Source organism: Macrobrachium nipponense, chromosome 42 (genome assembly GCF_015104395.2).
Source record: "Macrobrachium nipponense isolate FS-2020 chromosome 42, ASM1510439v2, whole genome shotgun sequence".
Classification (NCBI taxonomy): domain Eukaryota; kingdom Metazoa; phylum Arthropoda; class Malacostraca; order Decapoda; family Palaemonidae; genus Macrobrachium; species Macrobrachium nipponense.
The window spans coordinates 44,125,080-44,145,079 of NC_061103.1; the positions used below are offsets into that span (position 1 = coordinate 44,125,080).

General features: G+C 36.5%; 1 pseudogene; it reads left to right on the forward strand.

Annotated features, from left to right (window-relative positions):
- The window catches only part of LOC135213172 (protein glass-like), a 71,576-nt pseudogene that overhangs the window by 7,358 nt on the left and 44,218 nt on the right, over positions 1–20,000 (forward strand).

Genomic DNA, 20,000 nt, shown 5'->3' on the forward strand with positions numbered 1-20,000 from the left:
TAATGTTAGTTTTTGTATGTTGTTTTGTGTTTTGCAGCTCAAAAATAGGTAAGGCGACAAACGCATAATAGAGCCGTATCTGAGAGAGAGAGAGAGAGAGAGAAGAGTGAGTGAGGCGTAATGTATCAGTAACTGAAAATTCAGAAAAGAGAGATAAAGAGAGAGAGAGAGAGATTGAAGAGGCGTAATGTATCAGTAGCCGAAAATTCAGAAAAGAGAGAGAGAGAGAGATTAGGAAATCCTAGTCCACACACACACTCTCTCTCTCTCTCTCTCCCTTTCCTATTATTCATTTGGCGCTGCGAATGATTTCTCGCCATCCACAGCTTTGTGTTCGCCTCTGGCAAACAAAACCAAGCTGGTCGTATTTCGTGAAAGCAAACAAAGATTTTTTTTTTTCTTTTTTGTTGTTGTCGTGAAGTTGTGAGATTTAATGGCAGGTTCGAATGGCACTTTGTTCGCGCGTAGTTTTTCTTTGATGTTGTATTTTTTTCTTTTCTTTTTTTCTTTTCGCTGAGGTTTTCTCAGGTTTTATATTTTCTGACGTTTTTTTCTGTATTTATTTTATTCCGATTTTCTTAAATTTTATATTATTATTATTATTATTATTATTATTATTATTATTATTATTATTATTATTATTGAATAGAAATTCATTGATTGTATATAGAGAGAATTTTTATAGAGAGGACCAAGAAATTATTATTAATTACAAGAAAGTTGATTGTGTACATTTAATAGAGAGAGAGAGAGAGAGAGAGAGAGAGAGAGAGAGAGAGAGAGAGAGAGAGAGGTAAACGAATAACTGAATGCCACCCAGACACCGCTATTAAGAATGAGAAGAAGAAGAAGAAGAATAACTCTCCTTAAGTGTCGGAACGAACGGTACCTGTAAACATGACAAAATGAAGAATAGGTCTTCATGTGTCAGAAAGAACGCTTCCAGTAAACAAACATGGACACGCCTTCTTCTTCTTTTGCTTCTTTTCTGATGGACGCTTCTGTTTGCCAGTCAGTCAGTCAGCCATCTTTTATGAGACGTCTTGATCACCCAGTCTTCGTCGCGTCTTTTGACTTCTGACCCCCTCCCCCAACCCCATCCCACATCTTACCCCATCCTCTTTCATTTCCCAAATACCCGGCTTTGTGTAGTGTAATGGTTTGCCATCGGTCATACATTTCAGATTTGGTGTGAGACTGTACACAGATATTTTTTCATGAATATAAATAAAATTCTGAAGAATTTTTGAAATTTCTCGTGGTCTCTTCTAGTAGTATAATTCCCAGCATTTGTATCTGTTAATCTTTTCGCTTACTCGGGGTGCAAGCCTACGAACTTCTTTGATGTTGTTGTTTTTGTTTGGGGGGGTAGGAAAGCCTGAAAAGGTATAAAATTCAGCCTTTACAACTGTCGAATCCCAGCGCAAAATTCAGCCTTTATAACTCAAATTCTTCTGAAAAATTCAGCCTTTATAACCCTCAAATTCTGCACAATTCAGCCTTTATAACCCTCAAATTCTGCACAATTCAGCCTTTACACCCCTCAAATTCTTCCGCAAAATTCAACCTTTACAACCCTCAAATTCTTCTGCAAATTCAGCCTTTATAACCGTTAAATTCCGCAAAATTCAGCATTCACAACCCTCAAATTCTTCTGCAAAATTCAGCCTTTACAACCCTCAAATTCTGCAATATTCAGCCTTTATAACCCTCAAATTCGTCTGCAAAATTCAACCTTAGCATCTCCAACTTTCGTTCACCAACCCTTGCAACCCAAATTCTCAACCTTCCACAAACCTCAACCCCTACACCTTCCTATATCCCCCTCCTCTACCCTCCCCTCCCCACCCCCTACAAATCAACCAAATCAACCTTAGTTTTCCCCAACTCATTCAGTCTGTTTCCCCCCAAAATTAATTAAGGAACCAAATGACGTAGAGACTTCTTTTTTTATTTCTTTGCCTCTCTTGTTTGTTCTGCTAACGACGAGAGAGAGAGAGAGAGAGAGGAGAGAGAGAGCATATCTTTAACTGAAAACATAGAGAGAGAGAGAGAGAGAGAGAGAATATCTTTAACTGAGAACATAGAGAGAGAGAGAGAGAGAGAGAGAGAGAGAAAGAGAATATCTGTAACTGAAAACAGAGAGAGAGAGAGAGAGAGAGAGAGAGAGAATATCTGTAACTGAAAACAGAGAGAGAGAGAGAGAGAGAGAGGAGAGAATTAATCTAGATACCAAATGACGTAGACTATTTTTTTTATCTTCCTTCTTCCCTGTTTGTTCCATTAACGACGTGAAAATTTGCATAGAACTACAAACCAAAAATAAAGAATGGGGGTGGGGGGGGGGGGGGGGGATTGAGATTTGGTGGGAGGGCGGACTGGGGAAACAAACAGAATGGGGGATTGTTAGTGGTTTCGGGTGGATAGAAGGGGGGGCGGGGGATTTCCGCCCCCCATTCCCCCATATAGACGATTGATTGATTGAGTGACTTCATTGGCGTGGCGCGATCTGGCGTCACAACGCTTAAGGTCATAGACACCGAAAGTATGTAAGTTCTGATCACATTTTTTTTCTATAAAAAGGGAACAATTAAATATGGCTATATAATAAGTCTTCCAAATTTTTCAATAAAAACGGAACAATTCATTATAGCTATATAATGAGTCTTCCAAATTATTCTATACAAAGTAACAATTCATTATAGCTTTATAATGAATCTTCCAAATTTTTCTATAAAAAGGGAACAATTCATTATAGCCATACAATGATCTTCCAAATTTTTCTATAAAAAGGGAACAATTGGAAGACGCATTATATAGCTATAATGAGTCTTCCAATTTGAAAGTAGTTTCATCTTTATTAAAATTTTGTTTACTAAAAAAAACATAATTATATTCATTGATTGTGATTAGATTTATTTTAGCAGAAGAGGAATTAAATTCAAAATATATTAATTAATGTAAATATTCAACTAGAACTGGCCAAAATGAATATTGTTATTTTTGTGAACCTAAGTGAAAAATCACTTAGGATAGCTTGGGTCCAATTATATAGCAAGACATAACAATATTGTTCCCGGAAATATTTCAGAATCTCTTTTAACACAACTATCAAACCCCGAGGAGGGTATAGTACGGTCAGTTCACCTCGTGCGGTGCACTGTAAGCATTACTTAAGATTCTTTCCATTGCTTTTATTGCACCTTCGATCGTATTCCCTGTCTTCCATCTTAACTTTCCACCCTCCCCTGTCAATTGATTCACAGTGCAATAAGGTGTTTTGCTCCTATTACACCTTTGCAGACCATTTCACTGTCAGTTTCTATTTCAGCGTTGAATGACCTCATGGGTCCCAGCGCTTGGACTTTGGGCTAAGTTCTGTATACCCCTCCATGGTCGTAAGCTTTAAAATTGTTAGACAATTCTTTGATCTTTGTAATTGTTTGAAAAAGTGAGTTTGTTTGAGAATTCTCTCTCTCTATCTCTCTCTCGCTATATAAAAATATATATATATATATATATATATATATATATAATAATATAATCTAAAATTTTAAAATAATATATAATATATATATTATCTGTATCCAATACATGTGTGTGTATAATATATTATATATATATATATATATATATATATATATATATATATATAAATAAATAATATTTGTGCACATGTATGTTATGCACACACACATAGGTGTATAAGCGTGTAGTACTTAACGTAGGTACACAATGATTCCGAGGGACAAGCGTATGTACACTCGGCAACACAGGTGGTGATGAGCGAGGCCAGGTAAGTGGTTCATTGATTATCTTCCCCCAGTGTTTGTCTCCGGTATTCGTGAGAGAGAGAGAGAGAGAGAGAATATGACGGCTTAGGTGAAATATTACCTGTCATGTACTCGTCATTTTAGGTTTCGGTAATTTGATAACTTGTGATAGTGACCGAAATTTTAATTTGATATTATTGACTGTGGTGCCATTATTATTATTATTATTATTATTATTATTATTATTATTATTATTATTATTATTATTATTATTATCGAACTATGGAACCTCTGTCACGAGGCTATGATATTGACAATTAAAAGCCACAGTAGTGTTAAATATGTTTAAAAATATATTTCTAACATGTGGCTTTTAATTGTCCGTTGTTGTTATTATTAATATATTATTATTATTATTATTATTATTATTATTATTATTATTATTATTATTAATTGTGCGTTATGCCTTCAGTTTTTATCAAGTTTCGCTCTATGGCAAGTTACACAGTTGCTGGTCTCTCTCTCTCTCTCTCTCTCTCTCTCTCTCTCCTTTCTCTCTCTCTCTCTCTCTCTCTCCCACGAAGTCCATTCAGAGGTGATGAATAACCCCGTTGAAGAAAATTGATAAACAGGTTAGGGTCCGCTCTGCCACCCGTAGATTACAATAGGGGATTACTTTCACGCCTTGAAGAGGCCGACGGGGAGAGGGATTTAGAAAGGAAGAAAGAGAGAAAGAAAGAACGGGGCATTAATCTTACCACGATTGCTGCCGTCAAAGGTTCGTGACGTCATACTTGGACAGTACTGGGCTGCGGAACTGTGGAATCGTGTGATTGTTTCTCCGTTTGGTTTATAGAGTTTGCGGAACTGTGGACTCGTGGGGACTTGTGTTAATTTGACATTCGTTTTTCCAAGTTATTTTTCATTTTGTTGTTTATTTATGATCTTCGTTAACTTATTATTTGTTTTTATTGTGTAATCTTCGTATTTATGTTCATGTATTGATTTCATTCTGCTGTTTGCGGTTTCTTCTCAGTTTACCTCACTTTGTTATTTTTTTTCTTCAGGTTTGCTGTTTCTGTTTGAATTTTTGGTCCTTTTTTTTTCCTTCAAATTCATCCATTTTCAAATTATTTCGTCGTTTATTTATTTTGTTCCTGTATTTGCAGTTTCTTCTCATTCTACCTTTATTTATTTTTTAGTTTTGCTGCTCCTCTTTGAATTTTTCCCTTTTTTTTCCTCATAAATTTTACGCTGTTTCTTTTTTAATTTTTGCCCTCTTTTTTTTCTCTCTCTCTCTTTTTTCAATTCATCCAATTTCAAATTATTACGTCATATATTTATTTTATTCTGCTATTTTCGGTTTCTCATTTCACCTCTATATATATATATTTTTTTTTAGTTTTGCTGTTTCTTTTTGAAGTTCTGCCTTTTTTTTTTTTCAAATTCATCCATATTCAAATTATATCGCAATTGCTAAACTCTACACAGCCCACCAATGCTAATTTTAAAGACACGCACATGACTTACAAGACAGCTCTCAACGGCTGCGCCTACATAATTTCACAACATTCAAAAACTTTTTAAAAAGAAAATGAAAAAAAAAAAAAAAAACTCTTTACAGCGACTATCCCTTAACGAATCTCGCCTACTGATTTAATAGAGGCCCAGGTGTACGGACGTGTACCGGTTAATTGACACGCAAATAAATCACTGATTCAGGAAGATGCGATATGCAAATTCCCTCCATACGCCCCCCTCCCCCAATGCGAATCGGTCGCTCATTAATGGTCGCGTTAATGACATGGGTCGGCCGCTAGTGTTGCGTCAGGTTATGCATTCGGTGTCATATATATAATTTTTTATTTTTTTATTTTATTTTCTTTTTTTTTTTTTTTTTTGTGGTAGCGACCGGGGGAGGGGGGTGGGATGTGTGTTGGAGTCATGACGAATTTGGGGGGTGTGTGTGTAGGGTGGGCGGTAACCTATTTCAGGCACGTCAAATTACACACACACATACACACACACTGTATATGTGTATATGTATATATATATATATATATATATATATATATATATATATATGTGTGTGTGTGTGTGTGTGTGTGTGTGTATGTGTGTATTTAGTGTAATTTCTATTGAAGTCAGTGGCAATATTTGCAGAAACTGTCTCTTTGTTTGTAATTTGAATAAGAGAAATACAAAAGCACTGTAGGCTGAATTAAAGTCTATAAAACAAAAAGGTAGCGTTGTACTTCACTTCAGTAGGAATTGCATAATATATAATGATATGTGATATGTATACATAAATATAATATAACTTAAATTAAAGTATATATATATATATATATATTACTATATAATATCTATACATACACTAACACAAAACAATAAAGTACACTGACATACTACTAATTACACTGACGTCATCAATGCCCTAATTACGAAGATCCGAAACACGTTCTACTTTCCCATTATGGACAATTTTAGTACCGGTGACGTCAATCCCTATGTTATTATTTTCTCCTCTCTCTCTCTCTCTCTCTCTCTCTCTCTCTCTCTCTCTCTCTCTCTCTCTCTCTCTTTCCCGTGACGTCACGGCACCCCGCACGGATGGTGTTGGCGGCGATGGTGATTCTGAGCAGGTGTAATGTGCACCTGTCCGCATAGCAAAAGAGGAAGGGAGTTTAGGGTAAAAAGAGAAAAAGAAAAAAAGAAAAATGCTGCTGACGACATAAAGAATGATAAGACGATCAACGCAAATTCAGATTGTGGTCTCTCTCTCTCTCTCTCTCTCTCTCTCTCTCTCTCTCTCTCTCTCTCTCTCTCTGGATCCATTTACTATTAATAAGTGATATGTTGCCACTTGTGTGATTTTGTGTGGGTGTGTGTACGTGTAATGATAATAGTAATATTACTTAAACCTCCCCAGTCTTATTTTATCTTAAGCAGACATGTTAGCCTTGTTAAAGGCAGTAACTGCTGAATATCACTTGGAATTTGATCATGGCTGCGTTTATATTTCAGTATTTTAAGACATTAACTAATTTCACTCTTAAATTCCAAGCATTACATTTTGAGACAATTAACTCCTTTCACTCTAAAATTCCAAGCATTATATTGCGAGGCATTTAACTAATTTTTCTCTTAAATTCCAAGCATTATATTTTGAGACATTTAACTCATTTCACTTTCGAATTTCAAGCATTATATTTTGAGACATTTAACTCATCTTGAATTCCAAGCATTATAATTCGAGACATTTAACTCATTTTACACTTTAAATTTAAAGCATTATACTTTGAAGCATTTAACCCATTTCACCCTTAAATTTCAAGCATTATATTTTGAGACATTTAACTCATTTTATTCTTTAAATTCCAAGCATCATATTTTGAGACATTTAACCAATTTCTCTCTTAAATTCCAAGCATTATATTTTGAGACATTTAACTCATTTTACTCTTAAATTCCAAGCATTATATTTTGAGACATTTAACTCAATTTACTTCTTAAATTCCAAGTATCATATTTTGAGAAATGTAACTCATCTTAAATTTCAAACGTTATCATTCGAGACATTTAACTCATTTCACTCCTAAATTTAAAGCATTATATTTTGAGACATTTAACTCATTTCTCTCTTAAATTTCAAGCATTACAAGATATTATTTTCCATGTAATTCGCTTAAGATGCATCTCAGGTAAATCTGTCCTTTCTGTTAAATGGTAATTTATGGTTTCATTATGGAAATGAGGGACGTTCTGTGATTTGCAGCGATCAGTCACCTGCCGACCTGCTAATGACGTTATCACACCTGTCAATCATCAAGCGAAGAGGAAATTGAATGAAATTGAATGTCAAATTACGTATAAGACCTTCTCGTCACTTGCGAAAGCGTTCCTCTTTATTCTGTTCCTCTTGTCTTCCTTCTGTTCCGTCTCCTCTTGTCCTCGGTTCTCTTTACTTCCTTGTCTCCCTCTGTCCTCCTTTTTTGCCTCTTTTCCCCAGTCCTCTTTTTTGCCTCTTTTTTTTTTGTCTTTTTTTCTCTTTTCCTCAGGCCTCTTTGTTTTCTCAGTCCTCTTTTTTTGCCTCTTTTTTTTCCTCAATCCTCTTTTTTTTCCTCATCTCCTCAGTCCTCTTTTTCGTCTTTTCTCATTCCTCTTTTTTCCTCATCTCCCTCAGTCTTTAATGCCTCTTTTCCTCAGTCCTCTTTTTTTCTCTTATTTTCTCAGTCCTCATTTTTCCTCATCTCCCTCAGTCCTCTTTTTTCCTCTTTTCCTCAGTCCTCTTGTTTTGCCTTTTTTCTCTAAGTCCTTTTTCCTCATGATCTCCCTCAGTCCTCTTTTTTTCCCCTTTTTGTCAGCCTTTTTTCCGTCTCCCTCAGTCCTCTTTTATTTCCTCATCTTCTCCCTCCTCAGTCCTCTTTTTTTGCCTCTTTTCCTCAGTTCTCTTTCTTCCTCTTTCTCAGTCCTCTCTTTTTTGCCTTTTTTCCTCGGTCCTCTTTTTTTCTCTGATCCTCTTAAGTCCTCTTTTGTTTTTCCAGAATCGACAATGGACAGCACAGAAGAGGGGGCACCGTCCCCCAGTCATCCCCCGCCCCCCTCGCCGCCCACGTCACCCCCACAGTCACCCCACGCCATGAACGCCCACACCCGGGTGTCGGCCTTCTCCGTTGTCACCCCACAAATGAAAATGTCTCCTGGGAAAGCGGGTGAGTTTTGTGACGCCAGTTTTCGCAACTATAAATCAATCAAACAATTCGCTTGACCTCGGGATTAATATATTTTTTCACATTTGTTAACCGAAGGGGAAGTTTTTAGTTGATATAATCATCTCGTCCTCTCATGGTGGATTCGAACCAGCGCCCAGCGGACAGAGGAGAAATGCGAGCTTCAGTGACCTGACCTCACTTGTTGGCCTAGTCGGTATCATCATTGAAGTCCTGATTTCTCCTCTGTCCGCTGGGCGCTGGTTCGAATCCACCACGAGAGGACGAGATGATTATCAAGTAAAAAATTCCCTGCTTTGGTTAACATGTATGAGAGTAGTATTCATTCCGAGGTAGAGCGAATAGGATATTGAATGACATTTGTTGCTTAATTAATGCATGTATATGAATTAACAGTGTTAAATATAATATATATATATTATATATATATATATTTATATAATATATATATAATATATATATATTAATATATATATAAACTCACACACATATACATCCTCAAGTACAAAGATTTACAGATTCATTCAGATAACGCAACACAAAACAGATTTTATAAGAAATCAGATTAAATCTCAGGACGAATCGAACTTTTGTTTTAATAAAAATCCCGACGGCGTCGACAACTCCGATCTGACTTCCGGAAGGGAAAAGCGGCGGGGGGGGGTGGGGGGGGGGGGGGGGGGCGGGGGGGGGGGGGGGGGGGCGGAGGTCGAATGGAAGAATTAACGGATTACCGAATAAGCAGATTATGTGAGTTATGGACACTTCTCGTCTTTCTTTCTTGTATTACACGTGTACACGCCGCTCGGAAGGGATTACCACCCCTGAAGTGGTATTAAGGGCACTCGGTGGCGAATAGTGGAATTGTTGGGGTTTGGGGGTTGGGGGTTTGGGGTGGGGTTATTTGAGGTAGCTGGAATCCAGCAGTGCATGACGACGGAGTGTTCCTTCTCTCTCTCTCTCTCTTCTCTCTCTCTCTCTCTCTCTCTCTCTCTCAGTGTTTTTCTTTCTTCTCCAGTTCATACGTTCGTTCCAGGCATATAAAATAAATATGGTTTTGTATATATTATATATATATAAATATATATTTATCTTTATATATATATATATAATATATATATATATATATATATATATATATATAAAGCGGAATACCACAGGAAAATGATGGGTAGAAATCCAAGCGCCTTCGTCTTTACTAAGACATTGAAAGCGCTTGGATTTCTGACTATCATTTTCCTGTGGTATTCGCTTACTTAATGAAGTCACGTGCATCTACCGTGATTTTTTAAGCATTTATATATATGTGTGTATATATATGTTTGTGTGTGCGTGCGTGCGTGTGTTCTGTACACGAACACATGTGCATTAAATTGGTGCTCATTTTAGAATCTACAACAAGCGCCTTACCGCTAGAGTAGAGCGTTTACGCCACTCAAGAATAACACTGACACTATTCGGTTTTCTTTGAGAGAGAGAGAGAGAGAGAGAGAGAGGAGAGAGAGAGAGAGAGAGAGAGAGAGAGAGATTGATGTCGTAAAGTAAACATAAATCTCCTTTAAAAAAAATTTTTTTCTACAAACATTGATTCGACCCCGTCAAACCGTAAACGGTATAAGTAAGCCCGTGCTGGAATTTACGACTGGGTATGTTATATGAAGTCACAGAGTAGTTACCTATTTGCCCTGGAGAAGTCGTTGGGAATCACACAGACGTTTATTTATGTTTGTATAAGATTATAGCCACACACGCACTCCCGATAGAGAGAGAGAGAGAGAGAGAGAGAGAGAGAGAGAGAGAGAGAGAGAGACGAAAAAGGTTGACCATTAATGTTTACGATTTCCCACGGCGTTCCTCAAGGGAATACGTTGGAACCCTTACGTTTTATGACACTGCCAAGTGCTGGCCCTCCCTTGGGAGCCCTGTCAAACACATAGGCCTGTATAAGCTACAAATGACAATGTCCACAGGACTACATTATCTACAAATGACTGTCGCATAATGGACACGTTCTCCTGTCCGGACCTACGTAGGTTTTGTGCCTGTAGGCGCGATCACACCTCTGATGCAATGTTGGTACCCAACCTTTTTTTTTTTTATTTAGTGATACCCTTCTGATATTGTCTGCCTAGACCTATAGATTCTGGGGCTCGTTTTGATGCAGAAACTCTGCACCCAAGTGCCTGTAACACTTTCAACGTTGGTGCCAGTAATCCATACACTGCGATTCTGGGACTAATTTTGATACATGACCCCTATACCTGAATGAATGTAACCCTTTGTATACTGGGACCAATAATCCATGCACTGGTATTCTGGGCCCCTAGACCTAAATACTGGGACGAATTTTGATAGGGGAAACCTACACCCAAATGACTGTAACCCTTTGTATACTGCGACCAATAATGTACACGTACTCTGGGCCGCTAGACCTAAATTCTGGGACCAATTTTGATACAGGGGAACCCTACACCCAAATGTTTGTAACCCTGTGTATACTGATACCCCGCGCAGGTGCGAGTCTCCTCTCTCTCTCTCTCCTCTCTCTCTCTCTCTCTCTCTCTTTTTGTCAAAGTGACGCAGCTTTCATTATTATTAGTGACTCGTATTCGTCTTCTGCTGCCTACGTCGGGTGAGTCGGCTTCCTTTCACGGCTTTGTTTTTCGGAGTCTATCTATCTGGCGTTATCTCCCGTCTCCTTATCGAAACAAATCGGGAGGTACTACAACTACTACCACTGCTGTCTTCAACTCTTTCAACTTTGCCGATTCAGACGAGGATGGGTCCTGATTTTTATCAGTTTGGAGAAATGCGCTGATAAGGCGCTCTCGTCGTTATCAGTGGTGAGCAAGGAGGAGGCGGAGGAGGCAGGAAAAGAGAGGGAGAGAGAGAGAGAGAGAGAGAGAGAGAGAGAGAGAGAGAGAGAGTAATTAAAATGAGACAGATAGACCGGTAAGATTTTTTTTATTATTAATTTCTATTCCAAAACGTAATTTCCTTTCGTCATACGATACGTCCCAGCATCGCCTCCTTCCCTTGAGAGAGAGAGAGAGAGAGAGAGAGAGAGAGAGAGAGAGAGAGAGAGATCCACGCACGCACCTATCATCGCTTTATTGCATTACGGTCATTTGTATTCTCTAATCCCTTGTTTTTTTTCTGATTGAGGTCGGAGCCGCCTTAGAGTCAAGTTCTCTCTCTCTCTCTCTCTCTCTCTCTCTCTCTCTCTCTCTCTCTCTCTCTCTCGTCCCCGATGTCCTCCTGAATATTTCAGCAGGTCCTTCGGAGAGAGGACCAGCCCCTCGCATGTCCTGGGCATGCAAGAGGGGGGGGTGAGGAGCCATTCCCACGGGAATGGCATGGCCACGCACGGAGCGCCGAGCGTTCCTCCCTTGGGAATCATTCCTAGTTTGGGATTCCTTTTGGTGTCACTTCGGTTTCGCTGCTTTTCGTAGAAGGAGTTCTCTCTCTCTCTCTCTCTCTCTCTCTCTCTCGTCACCGATTCTTTTTATTTTTTTATTTTTCCAAGGTTTAAATTTGTGTATACACATATATGTGTGTATATACATATATACAATACATATGTACATATATACTATATATATATTATATATATATATATATATATATATATATATGTATCTATATACTATATCTATATATATATATATATATATATATATATATATATATATATATATATATATATATATATATATATATATATATATATATATATATATATATATATATATATATATATATATATATATTATACAACCTCGTTCACAACCTTCTCCAGATCTCCCCCGTAACAGAAGTCCCTAATTTTCGCCGTGCATGTTGTAGGTGGCCCAGGATAAACCCCTCCTCCCCCGCCCCCCCACACACACACACACACAACCCCTACCCAGCTTACCTGGCTTCGCTGTTCCCCGAACGGCCTTACCTGTCATTAACACCTCTCGCGGTGGGTGCCAATTACGACCTCATACCCGCTTGTTAATACCTGTCGCGTTATTATAGGCGCTGGTCAATTCGACCGGTCGTCTCACCCACCGGTGGCCCTGTGGGACTTACGGAAAGTGGTATTGGTCATTGCTGACACGATCTCTCTCTCTCTTTTTTATCTCTCTTCTGCTGTTTCTCATTTCCCTAGAGAAACGTCGAATCTGTTTTGCCGTTCAAGTGTTGTAGATAATTTGTGTGTGCTGTAGGGGTAAGGTTGAAGGGGGGGGGGGGGGGGGGGGGGGGGGGGGGGGGGGGCGAAAATTCCCCCTCACTCATGTTCGTGAGATCTGTCCTAGTTCCTCTCTCTCTTTCTCTCTCTCTCATCTCTCTCTCTCTCTCTCTCTCTCTCTCAGGTTTTTCTGCCTTTTCATTATATTATCTCGCAATAATTTTAATCCTCAACCAGTGACGAAAAAGACCTTTCTTAATTATTATAATATAGATATATGTATATTATATATATATATATATATATATATATATATATATATATATATCCATGTCAGATATGACACTGCTATGAGAGAGAGAGAGAGAGAGAGAGAGAGAGAGAGCGAAACTGATTGCCTTCACTTCACGTCATGAACATTTGCTGTTTACAATGGCATGTGTGTTTCACATGTGTTACACGTGTTGCTATCACTGCCAATGGGAAATTTTACCTACAAGTGTACGATGATTCTTCATACTAAGTCCTTTTAAACGAAATTTTGTAATGCTACTCTCAAGTTCCAATTCCTTTGTTTGTGTTCTATTCTGTTTTTTTTGTTGTTGGTTTTTTAGTATTTTGTTTCAATTTATTTCCCTGCCTCTCGTATTGAGATAGTAACTACTGGAAAAAAATATAATTCAAAACTGCGACCCCGACGAAGAATTTAGCTGAGGAGTATAAATGGGAATTTCTCTCTCTCTCTCTCTCTCTCTCTCTCCTCTCTCTCTCTCTCTCTCTCTCTCCGCTTAAGATCGGAATACCTGGATAAATCTGAGAAGTACAGGGTGTCCATAAAGTCCCAGTACCATTACAAGTATTGATATACTGTAATGATACTGGGACTTTATGGACACCCTCCTGTATAACCTGGTGTTCTCTCCTTCTCGGTTCAAAATAGAAACGCCTAGAAAATGCTCGTTAATAACGGCGACCCTGACTACGGAGGGATTAAGCTTGGAATAAGAGATCTAAATGGGGCTTCACCTGTAACTTTGAAAAGGGTGGTATATTAATTTACTCACGATACTAAATAATAGTTCAAAGTCGGGAGGACTTTGTGAAAGTATTCAGTAACCTATGAAATGACCTTTGACCTTGAAAATGAGGCCACGTTAAAAATGACACACACACACAAAATTTATTGACACTGCTGAATTCTGATGACAATTATAGTTTTTGATATTTAAAAGAATTTCTTTTTTTGTAACCTTGAAAAATAGCCCGGGCTCTATAATAATAATAATAATAATAATAATAATAATATATTAAGTTGCCTTTCATTGAAATATCTACACGTCCCGTTAATCCCACTAATCATACAATTCTCTCTCTCTCTCTCTCTCTCTCTCTCTCTCTCTCTCTCTTCTTCTTCTTCTTCTTCTTCTTCGCAGGTGACTAAAAAAGAGGAAGGCAGTACCACCAGAATCGATAGATTGTGTTTGCTTTTAATCGGGAGAACTGACGCTTTTTGTAATATGGGGATGGGGGTGATGATGGAATCCCCCCCCCCCCCCCTCTCTCTCTCTCTCTCTCTCTCTCTCTCTCTCTCTCTCTCTCTCTCTCTCTCAAGTTGACTTATCTGTTGATTGTTCTGTACTACATTTATTCTCTACCTTTTTCATCGAAGGGGTTTTCTCTTATTGTATAGTGTCTTAATCATTCCGTTATAATAATAATAATAATAATAATAATAATAATAATAATAATAATAATAATAATAATAATCAATTCTTCTTGAAGGTTGTTTAAATAACGGATAGAATTAAATAGGAAAAATTCTTAAATGTTCTATTTGCTTATTGTTTATAATTTGGTTGAATTGGGTCAACAGACCGGATGAAAATGACTAAAGATATTAATAAAACAATTATTTAATGATGAATTTAATTAATTTTTTAAACAAATTATTGATTGAAAAATCATTAATTCACATCAGTTGTAAATTAATTAATATTGAAGTCGAGAATAGATTTGAGAATTAATTTGTAGGCCGTTATAATTGATATGTGATGAACAGGTTAAATTAAGACAACAATGCTAAAACAGGTTAATTAATTTCCGAATATTTAATTGCGCAAGCTATATAACAAATAGAGTAATAACTACTGAAAAAATGAATTCATAACAACATGTAATAACAGAATTAGAAATCTGAAATTCTTGGCATTTCGAAAAAAAAATTTTTTTTTGACAGTTAATTGACGTTCTTAATATTCGTCAAATTAAATTTTTAAGTCATTAAAGAGACTATATAAAGAGACTATGGTTGCATGACTACGCTTTCGAGAAGTGATTGCTACGAAAGGATTTGTTATTTTTTTTACTCCCACGCTATTTCTCTCTCTCTCTCTCTCTCTCTCTCTCTCTCTCTCTCTCTGTTGCTGTAAACATGTGCAGTTTTTATTGTTTTCTTGTATGTAATAATAATAATAATAATAATAATAACAACAACAACAACAACAACAACAACAACAACAACAACAACAATAATATACCATTGTCATACGAGTACAAAAAAAAAAAAAACAAAAAAAAAAAAACTTTAAAATTCTACGGGACATCATTTCCTCATTTCGCAACTATGTCACGTCCTAGTAACTAATAGTTCCTCTCTTGTTAGACACTTATCTTGATAACTTATCTAACTCCTTAGTACTCTGTGATAAATATCATAATTCGCCCTGTCTTCTGTCCTGATTTATGACATGCAGTACATTCTGCGCTGTGACGCGAATCTGATATATATTACGTGGGAACACTTGGCAGAATAATTAACTCCCTTATATTTATGTACTGTACATATCCCGTACGTAGGTGTTGATAAGCAGAGTCTATTTATTTTGATCCTTATATGTGTCCCTGTATTGTTATGTTTATGTAGTAAGATAGTAGATTTTTGGGAGCGATTTAGTACTGGTTAGCGATGTATTATCTGGGCGGTGATTGTGAACTCAAGAGTTAGTCGTTGGGATCGGACGATGTTTTTCAGTTTGCATTCGGCAGCTCTGCAATTCCTTGCTTTCCCCATTGTTTCCATACAAGATTGCTATGTAATCTGAAAAAGCACTGTAGTATCTATAGTCTTGAGATCGCCTTTAAAAGACATTACAGAATTTTTAAGTAAGTATCACCAGTTAGTATCACTGTAGCAATAATATTAGTAGCAGTTGCCGTTATTTTATGATGCCATTATTAGATAATGGATCATTATGAATTTAAGACTCGATATTTCCACTAGTAAACCTAATAATGACATTTCATTATTTTCCGGTGGCTGGTAAAGAGAGAGAGAGAGAGAGAGAAAGAGGAGAGAGAGAGAGAGAGAGATTTCTTACAAATGACGCTATCGGTAATTTTAGTACTAGACGAAGTAGTGTTGAAATTAATTCCAGATAAGAATGATAATTATTGTCATCACGATGATGTCGCGTCTCTGATCGACAGGAGTGATTGACATTTGTCACCATATTTGTTTACCTAAGTCACTTGTAGCTTGAGATGGTTATGAATATTGGTTATCTATAGATTTTTCAGTATGTATACTATATAGTGTGTGGTCATGTGTGTACATATGTGTTTATGTATATAGTATACACGTGTATATATGTGTGTGTGTATGTCTTAGTACGTCTTAAGAAACCGCACGCACGCACGCACGGACGCTCACACGCGCTTGTACACAGAACAAGATTGACGTTCCACCGAGAAATTAACGCTTAGCGAACTGATTGTTTTTCTCTCTACCTTAACATTAATACCTCTTCTTATGAGGCTATACATTTTTATAACTCATTCAATGAGGTCACGAAAGCCCCTGTGTGTAGTAGGTACATTCGTATATTACGTACACACGCACGCACCCACGCACGCCACGAACAACGTGCAGAAAGCAATCACAGCTTTTAAGTTAAGTGTTTAATTTGGACAGGAACCGGTGTTTGCCGAAGGCGAGAGTTTCGTGGTTAGAGAAATCTGTGATTTTCTTTTTTCTTTTTTTACGAAATTGGATGATACACCACTCGGTTCTTGAGGCATTGAAATAAAAGTAAAATTTAAGAAAAAAAAAAGTTTTATTTACAATTTACAATTTTTAAAAGCTGAATCTGGTTAAAAAAGAAATTACACCACTGGGTTTTTGAATTTTTAAAATAAAAATAAAATTTAAGAAATAAGTTTTATTTACAATTTTTAAAAACTGGCTCTGCTTAATAAAAATGATCCCACTGGGTTTTTGAAGTTTTGAAATAAAAATAGAATTAAAAGAAACCAGCTTTATTTACAATTTTTAAAAACTGACTCTGGTTAAAATAAATTACAAAATAAATTACACCACTGGGTTTTTGAAATATTAAAATAAAGGTACAATAGAAAAAGTTCTATTTACAGTTTACAATTTAAAAAAAACTGGCTCTGGTTAAAAGAAATTACACCACTGGGTTTTGAAGTTTTAAAATAAAAATAGAATTTAAGAAATACGTTTTATTTACAGTTTACAATTTTTTAAAACTGCCTCTGGTTAAAAAAATTGATCCCACTGGGTTCTTGAAGCATTAGAGTAAAATTAAAATTGAAGAAAACAGTTTTATTTACAATTTACAATTTAAATTTTTAAAAACTGGCTCTGATTAAAAGAATTATCCCACTGGGTTCTTGAAACATTAAAATAAGAATAAACCAATGATTTAGATTTCCAATTTCGATTAATAAACTAGTTTTAGTTCAGTAACCCATTTGCAGTAGAGTGAAGGGAGTAATCTGAAAATAAAATGTAAACAAATATTTCTATTGAAATATAATAATAATAATAATAATAATAATAATAATAATAATAATAATAATAATAATAATAATAATAATAATAATTGAAAATCCAGATCCGTGAAGAAAGTAAAAAAAAAAAGTTGATTTAAATATACAATTTAAATTTGATTATATTCCAGAGCACTGAAGGGATTCAACTGAAATAACTCATGCGGTGCACTGTCGGCATTACTGAAGGTTCTGCGCAGCATCCCTTTCAATTCCATTTACAGCATTTCCTTCATATTCTCTTTCGTCCATCTTAACTTTCCACCGAGGTTTTCCTCCTGTTAAACCTTCCAAACCTTTTTACTGTAGAAGTTCCCCTTTCAGCCCTGAATGACCTCATCATATAGGTCTCAGCGCTTGGCCTTTGGCCTGGAATCTATGGTCTGTCGCAAAGAAAACGTCGAAAGTGTCTCGAATCATAGAAAACGGGAATACGGTCTCTCAAGACTGTTGACTGTTTAGCTAAGGTGTAATCTGGTGGCGTTGCATTGGCCCTGTTGAATTTTGTATGCGTTAATTCTCTTTCTTCCTTCCTTCCACGCCGAGAGGGCAAACGGTAGTCACGAACGGAGATTAAGGGGAGCCTTATTCTTTCCAGTTTTAGTCCCTGGAACCTTCAGGAAGTGACTGTATTCCAGTAGTTTATTGCAAAAGTTGAAATGTAATTGTGGCTGAAATTAGACGTTTATCTATTATTATTATTATTATTATTATTATTATTATTATTATTATTATTATTATTGTTGTTGTTGTTGTTGTATGCTGGAAAAAGACCTTTTCTCAAACATGTTTTATTGAAAATAATTATTTTACACAAAATTCTCCCATTAGAAGAATTCTGTGAATTCTGCTATTATTTTCAATAAATTTATTATTATTATTATTATTATTATTATTATTATTTTTTTATTATTATTATTATTATTATTATTATTATTATTGTATGTTCTGGCGACGGGTAGGACTGTCAGTGGGTTCGCAGAAAGAAATAATTTTGAAAATATTAACAGAACAGGAATTTACTCGGGAAATACAGGCCGCACATATACATGCTCTCTCTCTCTCTCTCTCTCTCTCTCTCTCTTCTCTCTCTCTCTCTCTCTCAGTATATATATGTATAAGAATTATCACATTCATGTGTATTACTATATGTAAGGGATAGTGGGAGGGATGCTCGCCCCCTAACTAAGGGGGTTAGGGGGGGAAGGGAGCGTGAAACGACTTACGAATTGTGGAATGGGCGGTGGTTATGGAAGGGTTGGGGAGGGGGGGTAGGGGGAATGATTGTGGATGGGCGGGCCTTTGAACCGAAAGGGTCACACAGAAAGGTATTACGGCGAAGATTAAATATTCACGACCCCGCTCGATAATATTTGTATTCATTTGTGTGCGCGTGTAGGTGATGTGTCAGTCTGTTTGTGTAAGTGTGTAGGTGTAAGTGTAAGGGTGTAAGTGTATGTGCGTCATGGTAGGGTGTTGCTTTTTTCACGTTTTAGACGGCAGAAATAAGAGAGATTAAACTTGTGGTTTCGCATCGAAATCTTCGAAAGTTGGTGTTTTGTTTCCGTAGAGTTATGTGGTTTTCGTACTTCAATTGTATTATTATTATTATTATTATTATTATTATTATTAATTATTATTTATATACGGATTCTGTTAAATATAAAAGATTCAGTGCGCTTTACGAAAGGAAAAAATAGATTTCAAATTGATATAGTTGCCGCATATAAATGTTTATAATATTCCGAGAAATATTTCAGTAATAACTGTATAGCCATCATAACTGAAGTCATTAATGAGAGAGAGAGAGAGAGAGAGAGAGAGAGAGAGATTCTAATAAGAGTAGTTTTATTAATCCCGTTTTCTTCAAAACAAACACGAATTTGACTCCCATTGGTCAAGTGGTCCTCATCAAAGATTCATAGGATTCCCACGACGTCTTGGAATGGATTAGAGGGGGAGGGAAGGAGGAGGCGGGGGGAGGGAGAGGGGGAGGGTGAGTACATAAGAGTCATCATTATTTAGTTGCTGAGGAAACCATTGTGGAGGTTCGATCTAACACAGACGTAATTCTCTCTTTAAGGGACCTTCGACATTAGGAGGTTAAATGGTACAACACCTTTCTCTCTCTCTCTCTCTCTCTCTCTCTCTCTCTCTCTCTCTCCTTATGTATATATATATTTGTATAGACTGATAATTATCCAGAATATCTGAAGTGTCTTACAGGCAAACATATCGTAAGATCATCCCACTGCTACACGAAATGAAAAGCAAGAAGTCTAAATTGTTACCAAAAAGCAAATCAACAACAACAACGAAAATGTGAAAAAAAAGCCATTAATTTCATGACATATACCCATTAGATTATTTGAATTCATTTGCAAATAATGTTCACATATTTTGTCGCATACTATTTCCGTTTTTATATGCCTTTCTCCAATTCTCGATCGTGAGGACTGTGGTAAA